The sequence below is a fragment of the Monodelphis domestica genome, chromosome 5 (genome assembly GCF_027887165.1).
Source record: "Monodelphis domestica isolate mMonDom1 chromosome 5, mMonDom1.pri, whole genome shotgun sequence".
Taxonomy (NCBI): Eukaryota; Metazoa; Chordata; class Mammalia; order Didelphimorphia; family Didelphidae; genus Monodelphis; species Monodelphis domestica.
This window is the reverse complement of record NC_077231.1, coordinates 291,935,340-291,948,598: the sequence shown is the minus strand read 5'-3', so window position 1 is coordinate 291,948,598 and position 13,259 is coordinate 291,935,340.

Genomic DNA, 13,259 nt, shown 5'->3' with positions numbered 1-13,259 from the left:
AAAGTCCTTGGCATCATCAAGTAGTTGAAAATCCTTTTGTCAGTGAAAATGACATTAAGTTGGATGCATTACTATATTCTTTGTCAGCACTAAGAATGATAAAACCACTTTCAAGATGGGAGAGAAACCTCATGGCCCAGGATCTCTGGACTGAGTGTCAAAAGGTAGAGTATGAATCCTGGCTCTGTCATTTACCCTGTGTGGCCTTTAGGAATTCTTGACTCTTCTCTGGGATCTCTGCATGTGAAAAGAACTGGATTAATTGACTTTTGAAGTTCTCTCTCAGATCTAAATCTAAGATCTTATGATATCACAATGCTATGATTATCTGGCTCCCGTATCCTCCATGGGCTACAAACTCTAATAACTGTTGTTGATTATTAGGGTAAATAATTATGTGTTTGAAGGGTGTGGGGTCAGCTGTCTATATGTGAGTAACTAGAAATATATAGTCAAGTCAAAGCATTCATTGATACTACCAAATTGAGAATGGTTCAGGAAAGGGAAGTGGGAAAAAAGATAAAAAATGGGTTAGGTAAGCACTCAATCAGGTAATACCATGGAGAAACAAATAAGTTATTAGTGGGCTCAACAATCACCCACTAACATTGATCAAGTTTTTTTTTTCCATGTGCAAAGATCTAGAACTTCATTGATTTAAGTAACTTCCTCTATGAAATGAAGATAAACATCTTCCATATGACTTATGGCGTTAGAGTTGCCTAGAACAGAAGTATCAAAATTCAAGACCATCAAAAGTAGCTAGCAAAACTTCCCAGTGTGACCCAGATCAAAGTGTACCTGGGAAATTTTGAACAAAATAAGTAAAAATTACAATACAATGTAGATAGTTTTTTTTTTTTGTAGATAGTTTTAATATGTGGTTTTCTAAGTCAAAATTTACCCTTAGGGATTTGTTTCTGTTTAAGTTTGATATCACTAGCTTAGTGCAATAAGAATGTAAGTGACCTGGCCAGGGTCACATAGCCAGTATGAATCAAAAATAGAATTTGAACCTAGGTGTTCCTAGTTTTAAGACCAGATATTTATCCATTTCACAATGCTGCCTCTCAGGCACTACAGATAACAAAACAAATTGCCCGTTCATTCCATCCTTCTCTCCCTCCCTCCAAATAAGTTCTAGCTCTTAAGGAGTTTATATTTTACTAAAACGACAATTTGCCTTATGTGGGATCTCTATCCAAGTGGTTGCATACTTGCTATATCTTCTTATCATCTACCTGTGTTGGCTCCACTTTGGACCCAAATCTGTCAATAGACATTTAATAAGCATCTACTATGTGCCAGGCCCTCTGCTAAGTGCCCGTGATACAAAAAGAGGCAAAAGAGAGTTTCTGGCCTCAAAGAGTTCACAATATGGAAGTAGAAATGGAATTAATCTTTATTCCTTTTCAGTGGTCTCATAGGACCTCCTTAGATCCACCTCCAGTGACAGACACTTCTAAGGTGGATTTCTAACATCCTAATCAATCAGCCAATATTCTGCCTTTGCTTCCACAACCTATTCTCTCTACTTACTGAAGAGGACATATACATTCACGTCCTCTTCTGTGTTTTTAGATATATGAATGCTTAGAAGCATTTGGCAAAAGTACTCCAAAGATATTGACCTAATGGAATATGGAGACTAATCTTTAGACAAAGGTCCCATAAGAGCCTTTTTATTGATTTGATCCAGTCTTTCAACAAACATACATTAAGGAATTTCTACATTCAGCGCTAACCCTGAAGGGAGATACAAATATAAATAAGACACAATCTCTGCCTTCTAGGAGCTTATTACCTAATGCAAAAATGGGAGATAGGGTAGGAAGGGATAAGATATATAATGAGATCAATGTAGTACAGCTTTTACCAAATGCATAAGAAAAACATCAAGTGTTATGAAATCAGATCATGTGGAACCATAGGAGAGAATAGAAGTATCAGAGAATACCTTATTAAAGATGTAGCATTTCCACAGGACTTGAAGAATGAGTTGGATGTCCAGGCATGGCAGGAAGACATTCTAGGAAAAAAAAGTCATGAAAGCAAAAGGTAAGTGCTTAGGAAGGGATTTTAGGATGTGTTTGGAGAGATGATAGATAATCCAATTTATCTGGATTGTAGAGTACCTGAGAAACAGTAGTCAGTACTGTGTGATAAGGTGGGAAAGGTCCATTGGTGAATGATGGTAGAGAACCTTGGATGCCAGGTTAGGCAGTTTAGAATTTACTAAATTGATAATTAGAAGCCAATCAAGTTTCTTGGACATTGGGGTGATATGGTTGGAGCTACATTTTAGAAAGATTAATCTAGTGCAATTTGTATGAACACCTAGAAGCAGAAGGGCCAAGAGATGAAGAAATTGTTTTTTACATTATTGCAAGAGCATTGGCAATAGATAGCTATGGGTTAAATGAAGGTTGTGCTAATGGATCTAGGTAATGCTTTAAAGGAGAGCCATAAAGAATTCTTTATGAACTGTAGACTTTCATAATAATGACCAAAACATAATTTTAGTCTAGTTTCTGCATGCCTCAGTTCTATACATGGCATTATTCTTAAGTAATAAATAATATTCACACAATGCCAATAGAAAGGCAGCTTTACCTATGAGAACCACCAGGATGTGTGTTCCTCAGAGGCACAAATAAGCTAACCCATCCTGGGCCAGCAGACAAGTCACAATTCTGCCTGGGACATACAATAAACACAAATATGAAGGGAGGAAGTCACAGCCACAAACATACAAGAGAAAAACCATACAAATCTCCAGAAATCACTGCCAAAGGCAGTTCATCCACATGCTGTTTGTTTGCAGAAGGAGCTAATTTTGTTCATTTCTGCATACCTCTGTTCTGTACATGGCATTATTCTTAAGTAATAGTAGACACATTACAATCACATAGCATTTCATGGTAAGTGCAAGTGTCAAGGGAAATAGAGATTTGGGTTATCTCTGCCATAATTAATGTAATCTAGTTTAGCAGAAAGAATTCTGGAGTTTGAGTCCAGAGAGATCTGGGTTCCAATCCCACTGTTGTCACATACCTATTGTGCCACCATCAATGAGTCACTTGATATCTTCACACTTTAGTTTCTTCAACTGTAAAATGAGACCAGCTACTCCTGTAACACCATCTATCTCACTGGGCTATTGGAAGACTCTTTCTATACTTAAAATTCTAGAAATGCTAGCTAGAATTATCATGATGAAAAAGCATTGATTTAGGAGGCAATAGTACCCTGAAATTCAAGAAGCATACTCATGCCAGTAAGACCAACATCAGAAATTTGCTTCTTTAGAAGCTGAAAAGGTGACTCAGCTGTTTGTCTTTTATGAAAAGGGAGGATTGGCACAACAGAAATGCCAAGCCATCACATGTGTCCAAGGGCCATATCTGGCTACACATAGAGGTGTTGTGAAATGATTCAAGGTGGAATTTGAGCCAGTTTGGTGCTGGTGTATAAATAATCGGTGGCTTTTAATTCTTTAACATTAGATGGTTCCGTTTCTAATAAATGGGATTGTGTGTGTGTGTGTGTGTGTGTGTGTGTGTGTGTGTGTGTGTGTGTGTTGGAGGTGGGTACAGTTTCCAGTAAAAAGAGCATGGATGTCCTGCTGCTTCTGGAAACAAAGTTGCCATGTGGTTGGATTGCCTTTGGCAGTGACTTTTGGAGAATTGTATGGATTTTCCCTTGTAGTGTTTGTTGCCTTGACCTCCTTCCTTTGTGTTTGTGAGTACTGTATATCCTGGCCAGAGTTTGTGACTTGTCTGCTGGCCCAGGATGGGTTAGCTTATTTGTGCCTTCGGGGAACACACATCCTGGTGGTTCTCATTGGGAAAGCTGCCTTCCTTTGGGCAGGGAGGTCAGCCATAGTGTTAAATGAATAATATTAATTAATTAGGACAGTCATCCAAGGTCAGGGATATAATGGTGGTATGTGTATGGGAGGTGGGGAAGAACTGAGGCCACTGAAATTTAGAGGATATTAAAAGAACATCTTCCTTCAGCAGGCAAAAACTTAGTACCTAGTTAACTACGGACAACTAGTTAAAATTGGAAGCAACCAAATGGAATACATTCAGCCCTACTCTAGTTGAATTCATCCCAAGCCAGATCCCACCCTGCTCTCCCTTCTGCAAATGCCCTTCACAAAGGAACTGATGTTTTGAGGTCTTTCCCCATGTGACTTTGTATTCCTCGTCTCTCCAATGAGTTTCCACATTGCTCTCTCTGATCCCCTCTTGTCCTCCCTAAGGACACACCTAAGAATGTTCAGGTTCTTGGCCTTGAAGCCAGAATTCTTATTTATGTCTCTGTCTGGGATGAAGCCCATTTTGCTGGATCTCGTCAACTCATAACTCCTGAGATTTCAATTGTCTCCTGTTGGTGGAAAATAAGTAGATGCCCAAATAGGCATTACTACGATAGAGCCAACATAGACTGGCACTCTTGGACTTATCTCTGCTGGATTTTGAAGGCTAGAACTGCACAACTTATCTTTTCTGGGTTGTATTTCATGTAAACTCTTGACTTTGTTTTCATTATGGTATTGGAAACTGTATAATATCATTAAAAAAGGATATTGGAATTAAAGGAAGAGGATTAAAATTCTGACTGTTATTTACTACTTGTGTAATGCTGGAGAAATCATTTAACTTTGACCACTTAAGTTGCTTATTGCTCCACACTGATGACACCAAGAGCACTCACTGTGTTATATGGCTTAAACAATTTAACAATAGCTGTTTATTTAAAATATGTGATGTGGTCTCTCTAGCTGATTTGCTTGGGCCAAGAGGCTCTATGGGAAATCAACATTGTGAGCTCTCTATGTAAGATATGTGGGTAACATATCAGTCTCCAACATGCTCTACCAAAACAGATAAAGTTCCTTTGCATTGTCAGAAATATACTTACTTGACTTCATTTTGAAGTCCATTCATGAGTTTATCTCACCAAAAAGAAGGAACTTTTATTAAATGATGTGCCAGGTACTATGTGAAACATCAGGAATGCTAAAGAGTCAGACTTCCTGCCCTCAGGGAGCTTACATTCAAGTAGGTGAAGACAATGAAGAAGAAGTGTCCAGGGAGGAATGTTTTCATTAGGGAAAGGCATAGGGTAAGTTGAGTCATGAGGCAATGGATTGATATTCATTGCCATTTTAGTTTTGAAGTAATAAGAAAACTTCTAAAATCTAACTCTAGTGCTTCACTGAGGCACAGGGATAATTCTGATTTCTCAAAGAGTATGACAGAGAAGTGTAAGCTTGTGTCATACCTTCCCATCTGGAAAGGCTTCCAGCATAGATTTGGTACAAGCTATACAGTGTTCAGAGGCACATAAATAGAAAATTGACCATTGAGATGATAAAGTATGCTAAGAGCAGACTCCAGTAAGTTGCCTAAGCATCTCCCAAGTCTACTACTTCCTAATGGGGTGTCCTGAGAAAGGTAATCTAACCTCTCTGAAGGTCAATATATTCATCCAAAAAATAAGGGAGATGGAATAATCAATCTCCTGGTACATTCCTGCCATAAATCCTATGATCCTATGATCTCTTTGGGGCAAAACAATGATGGGAAACATTTTATATGTAGTGACAGAGTCAGCAGCCAGCTCATCTTTCAAAATATCTAAGAAATATATTTTCCCATGCATCATTTTATTATTTTATAAGTTTAAAATTGGATAAAAATACCAAAATGCTGCTTTTTATCTTATAATCATTTGTGAAAGCAAATGATTTGGTATGTTACTCCTTGAAATCAAATTAATTAATGTAATTTACAGAAATCTTTTTTTTTTTCTATTTGCATGGAAGAAATCATAGCATTTCTTCAGTCTTTGGTTTCAGTTTTTAAAAAATTGTTTTAAAGCACAACTTCACTAGAAATAATTGACTTACACTTATGTGTTATTTGTTTATATTCTTACTGATGCCCAATTATTTTTAATGTTTGTTTATTTATTTTACAAGCAATTGTTAAATTCTCCTTTCCACTATTCCTCAACTGAACAAACCAAATTAAAAAAAATAATACCTTGTAACAGTTATGCATAGTACCATGACACAAATTTCCCCATTGACCATGTATAAACATTTATATCTCCCTCTATACTTTGAGTACCTTCTTCTCTGTCAAGTGGTAGATGACATGTTTTATCATTAAGCTACTGGATTTGTGATTAATCTTTGCACTGATGAAATTGAAATTTTTCACTTCTTTCAAAGATTTTTCCCCCTTTATAATGTTGATTTTATGGCCGGTCTGTTCTCTTCACTCTGCGTCAGTTCACTGAGGTCTTCTCATTCTCCTCTGACAACTCCTCAGTTGTTATTATAAATTGTATTGCTATATTTTGAGGTATATTTTTATTTTATTTTCTCAATTACATGTAAAAACAATTTTGACATTTAATTTTTATCATTTTTGAATTCCAAATTCTCATTCTCCCCTTATCCTTCCTTTTGAGAAAGCAGATATTTTGATTTAGGTTATACATGTGCAGCAGTCATACAAAACATGTTTCCATATTAGCCATGTTCCAAAAGAGAACATGGAGAAAAAATAAACAAGAAAAATAAAGTAGAAAAAGTATGTTTCAATCTGCCTTCAGACACCATCACTTCATTCTCTAGAGGCAAATAGCAGTTTTCATCCTAAGTCCTGGGGAACTACCTTATATCATTGAATTGCTCAGAATAACTAAGTCATCCACAGTTGATCATAATATAATATTGCTGTTACTGTGTACAATGATCTCCTGGCTCTGCTCATTTCACTTTGCATCAATTTATATGTCTTACAAGTTTTTTTTTTCCTGAAATCATCATTCTCATCATTTCTTATAGCACAATAGTATTTCATCACAATCATTTGCCAGCTTATTGCATCATTTCCCAATTGATGGGCATCTCTTCAATTCCAATTCCTTGCCACCTGTTTTAAATATTTTTGTATGGATAGGACCTTTTCCTTTTATCTTTGTTGCTATATCTAAAGCAAAAATAAATTATGGATTATATCTTTCTCCAATTTGATAAGGCATTTGTAGATTTCAGGGACATTCCAAAACTTGCATCAATAAGATATTCTGCTGCCAACTTGATATCCTTCTTCTAAGTTTTGTAATAACTGATTCTCTCTTTCAAGCTTTTGATCGTTGTCCCATCCAAGAGAATTCTATGTAATAATATTTTTCCTAGCATTGTTCCAGCAGTCAAACAAAAATATAATCCAAAAAGCCCCTTGTATTCACAGCGACAATGTTAGTATGATGAAACCACAGAAAGAGGTTGTAATTAATGCAAGGAATAATGTGAACAATCTATTAACATAATCTGAATAAAATCCTTGCACTGTTAAATGCAGACACTAAGTGCTCATCTAATACTTTATTAATTAACAAAGTATTTATCCACTGGGAAATGAGGATAAGAGACCATACACTTTGTCAGGCTACAGGAAAATTTATTAGCTCTTTATAAGAAATGCATACAATTCAAACAATAGAATGATTATCTTTTTAAAGCAATTACATTTAATCTCAGAAGAAAGAATAAATACATTAATTCTTCGGTGTTCCTCGATAAGCCACCATGATACAGAGATCATTTTCTTTTCCTGTCGCTCTCGAGACTGATATCAAGCTAGTGTGTGCCACTCAGACAACACACACGGCAAAGGATCATTTGGGGCTTACTCTTCTTTGGGTAAACTCAGTACTCCAAACCAGCAATTACTTCTTTCAACATTAGTCAACTAAAACTTCATACCACAGAATATTTATACAGGGATTAGAGAAAATAGACCTTGATTAGAAGCCAGAAGAATCGTTAAGATTAAATGTAGTTATTTCCCTTGGATATGGAAGTAGATGCCAGATATAGATATCATCTTGTATAACCCCTTCGTTTTACACATGAGGAAACTGAGTCAACAGAAAAATTGAATGACTTGGCCAAAGTCTTTCAGAGATGAAGTGGCAAAACCTGTATTCAAGTTGAGGTTTCCCAATGAGAGACACAACAATTATACCATGATATGTGTTGCCTTTCATGCATTAATTTGTTAATCCATTTGTTAAATGTCAACTATATGACTGTGCTTAGCAATGGGATATAAAAAGAGGTAAAAGGCAGTTCCTAAACTCAGTGATCAGCTAGGTGGTACAGTGAGTAGAAACAAAGTAGATACCCATTGATTTGGCTAAAGAATTGGTGTTATATGAATCTAATGGAATGTCACTACATTATTACATATGGCAAATATGGTGGTATACAAAAGAAGATGTTTATATGAACCAATGAAAAGTATTGTTATTTGTAACAATTGTAAGCAGAGTAGGAAATCAAAACACACAATAGCTGCAATAGTGTTAATGGAGACTACAACCATCATAAAACAACTGAAAAAAAGAATGTTGTGAAATTACAAAGAGAAAACTTGACCCCACAGAAGAGACATGTAAAGACAGATTCTCCACTCCTTCATAGGCTGGAAGGTCTATGTCTGTGAACCATTTACATATAATGTTGCATTTTTGATGTATTTATTGATATTGATGAATTATTTTCCTTCCATTTTTACTTAAAATGAAACTTTGTCATGAAGGAAGCTTCTCAGGGCTGGGGTAGAAGGTACAAGGGATACAGGAGGAAATCTAGGAAGTACAAAAATAAGGCAACTTTTTATTTTGTTTTATGACTTTTATTTTAAAATAAAATCTATTTCAAAAATAAATGAATCATTCAGTTCAACACCTTCATTTTACAAGTGAGGAAACCTAGTCCCAAATAGTTTGGTAACTTTCACAAGGACATAAAGATAATAAATAGAAAAGTCAGCAATGGGATACAAACCCTTTGACTCAAAATTCAGCATTGTTTCCAATGACCTTGCCTATAACATAAAATCTATTATTACAGCAGTCTAAGCAAACAAATACATTTAAAATGCCAAGTGCTATTGATAAGAAGAAAAAGGAAATATATATTTTGTGCATATAATAATATAATAATAAAACAAAAAACATTCCAAATATGGTAACAGCAGAATAGAGCAAAATTATTTGGGAAGAGGATGAGATGCCTGTTATTCTTATTATCATGTCTGTAATGCTACCATGAATTCTTTCAGTAATTCTACTGGGAAGCTTACATACAATTTAAAAAAAAAATAATATTGATACACTTAAAAAACAACTGGAACTTTCTCCAGGATCACTCCCACTCTTTTCTCCTAGACAGCCTACCCCGTGGACCAATCCTGTGGAATTCTCACATATGTAACCCAAATCCCAGTGGCTTCAACACTTTGTGGAAGCATTAGGGAGTGAACTCACATTCTTTCCTTGGACCATTGCTTATTCTTTGTAATTTTGCAACACTATCTTTCTTTTGCATTCTGGTTCTTTTGATCTATGTTTTTTCTGAAACTGTGTATGTTTTTTGCTTAGCTCCACATTTCTTTTTTCATCAGTTCAGGAAGAACTCGCCATGCTTCTTGGTATTTATCATATTCATCATTTTTATTAGTGCAATAATATTACAATAATTTTAAGTACCCCAATTATGGAATTTTACTTTGTTTACAGTTATCTGTTATCACATGCTGCTATGAACATTTTATATCCATATGCTTTTACACCCCTACCAAAATTAGTTGTTTCATTATCAAATTAGAGAGCCCTTAGAAGAAGAATTTGTAGTGGGTTGTTTCAGGAATGTTTTTATCTGAATCCTGCAAGGAAAAATTAAAAGAATAAGATAATAATGATTAATAATAGCAAAGCCAAGATGAATATAATAATAATAACACCACTTCAAGAGTTGTAAAGCTTTTGGTATTCCAAATATCTTATTGATGTGTTCTATTGATAAAAGTTGAAAACTGAGCTAAAACTTTTCATACCCCTTGAATATATTTTTTCATGTGATACCCAGAGCAACTCTGTCTGGTGACTATTGTAAGGATTAGCATTTCCATTTTCCAGATGAAGAAAGTGAGGTTTGGGGAGCTTAAACAACTCACCTATGGCCACAAGGGAGGGATTCAGTGCCAAACCAGGTTCATGCAGATGTCAAATTTAATGTTCTTTTCTCTAAACTGCATTGCCTCCCAGAGGAAATGAGATTCTGTCTCTCTGGATCAAAGATCACAAGAAGTTAGGGAATTATAGTTTAAGGATTTTGTGGCCAATGAGGCAAGTTTGGGACTGGATAAGAAAAGTAAGGGATAGAATATCAGGTTAAGAATGAGAACCAATCTGTGTTTAAGATTGTGAAGGCAGTGGTGTTCTTAGAATATTCTACTCTGAGTCTAACTAAGAATTTAAAAATGAATACAAAAAAGTTCTCTCCTTTGAAGAAGATGACTGTGGATAGTGATATTCCTACTGCTCATCTAGCATGGTACCTGGAAAAAGTAGAATGGAAAATGGAAGTGATTTGGAAGAGCCCCGTGGTGGTGTCAGTCTTCATTGGGTGCTAACAAAGAAATGAGGGCAAAGTATAGTGGACAGACCTCCAAGCAGGATCCTGTGGGGAGTGTGTAATGGAATATTTTACATAAAATGTAACAGCATGGTTCCTAGATCCAAGACATCAGCTTGCTTTCTTTTATAATTTCTAGTCAGGTGATTTATTTGCAATTGTATCTTAGCATCCCGGGCTCTGAACTTTGGGTAAAGCAATATTTCTGTGGTTGAATGCAAGGAGAAACAAATGAAGGGATAATCTCTTGTTACTTGTGTTTTATAATGGTAAACTGAAATAATTTAATAAGCATTTATAAGGTCCCTACTATGCATTTGGCACTGTGGTAGATACAAGTTAAACTCAGAGAACACTGAAATGTAGCTCAAACCCCAGTGGTTTCAATACTTTTTTTGAAAAGTAAGAATGTATTCAAAATAGTACTAGTCTTAGACTTAAAGCATCTTGACCAGCTAACATTTATTTAGTTCCGATTGAATAAAAAGTATGGTGTAACATATTTCTGGAGGCGCAAAATTAAGCCAGAACCCTCCCTTATAAATTCAAGGAGATTACAACAAAATGAATATTACAAGGGTCACTGGAATACTGTAGGTAATGACTGGATTTTCAATCACTCCAAGGGGATGTCCATCAGTTGGGGAATGGTTAAACAAACTGTGGCATATGCTGGTGATGGAATAGTACTGCAGTGTAAGAATCATTGAATAGGCTCATAAAAAAAAAAAAACTTTGAAAGAACTACATGGGCTAATGAAGAATAAAATGAGTAGAAACAAGAGATCATTGTATGCAGTTATAGATTTAATATTTGAAGAATAATTTGTGAATATTCACTTCTAGAGAATGAATTGAAGAATGGAAACATGAAAGACATTTATATATAATATATGTGTATATATATATATTTGTATGTATATTTGTTTGCTGGATGATGCCTTCTATGGTGTGGGAAGGGGACAGAGTCGCTGAGATACCTGGAAATAAATTCTAGTAACAGAAATTAAAAAATAAAAACAAACAACAACTTTTATTCACTTAACTTAAAAAAATTGAAAACCTATTTAAAGATCCTCTTAAATAATTAATGTGATCACATACATTTGTCACATTCTGAAGTCCACCTGCCTATCCTCAGCATATTCCTGGAACATAGCCTTTTATTACCTGCTGTCTCTTAGAATCTCAACTGAAGGACTACCTTGTACATTGAGCCTTTATTTATCTCCCTGGCTACTAATGACTTCCTTCCTCACTTTGCTATTATATTTATTTTGCCATATATCTTATGATACTGATTCATGCATATGTTGTCTCCCCTTTAAAAAATTCCTTGCAGGTAGGGATTCTCCTTTTTGTCTTTGAATCACCAGCCCCTAGAATTATATCTGACACAAAAGCGACATTAGTAATTGCTTGTTAATTGATTGGCTGCATGCTCCCCAATAGAACTAAATTTATCTTTTTTAACTATAAAAGAAAGTTGTCAAACCCTTCCAATCCAACTATTGGTCTCCTACTATGTGCAAGAGATTGTGGTAGACACAAAGAATGAAAAGGCAAAATGAAAAAAAAATAATCCCTGCACTCTAACAGCTTCTGGGCAATAGGGTTGAAAGCTGTGACAGTCAATTTTTACTAAGTGACTGATTTTCTCCCTGACTCAGTGCTGTCACAGTCAAGATGCCTGTATTGGCAGGAGGTAAGAGGAAGCTGATGAAGTACAGCATTAGTGCCAGTATTAAAATTCTTACTTGCCCTCAGTCTGATTTATTTGGTCTTGATGCATTTTCTTTCAGCCCTGTGGGCCAGGGGAGTGATCTAATGTGCATCATTTCTCCAGACTAAGCCTGATTTGTTTGATATTCAGCTGGTACAGGTCTGAGACCTTAGGTGAACTCTGTATCCATTTGACTGACTATATTAATTTGTGCATCCACAAGTTTCAGAGTTCTGGGCAGCATTACCATTGGCCTTTGAAGTACAGTAGGATAAGAGCAAGTTTCCCAAAGACTGTAGTGAAGAATAGAAGGGCTGTGGTGTCACAGGTGGCCCACATAAGGAAATCTCAGTTCAAGGTTAGATGGTGAGACTTCCTGTAGTTCCAACCAGGCTGATGTGTTCATTGAGAACCAGCTTCTTCTTGGTACCATAACTGGAACATTATTAGACTCTGAGGAAGGGTTTGTTTATTTAACTATTTATTTGGTAAGCTTAAGAAGGCATCATGATAGTAAGAAGACCCTACTTTACTCACATATCATACATGGAATTTACTGGAACTTGAGAATGTGAGGTAAGTGTAGGACCCTATAAAGATGCAAAGGAAGAAACCCTCATGGTCTAGCTCCATATTTGGTGTTTAGAATGGAAAGGTGTTGCCAAATGGTCCATCACCTAGGCTCCATCATGAATTGTCAAGGAATGGAACACCAGGAGTCACCATTGTGTTGTGTTGGATTTTCCCAGTAGATTTTATCTTTCAAACTCTTTCACACTTAATTCAATTTTTATTGTTCTTTATATATGGAAATGATGTTATCCTGATTTGTTTAGGCTCTATACCAGATGAAGAGAACATTACTACACTGCTTTTTAAAAAACTCTTATCTTCAACCATAGAATCAGTACTAAGTACAGGTTCTAAGGTGGAAGGGTAGAAAGAGCTAGGTATTTGGTGTTAAGTGACTCGACTAGAATCACACAAGTTAAGAAGTGTCTGAGGCCAGATTTGAACCCACTATCT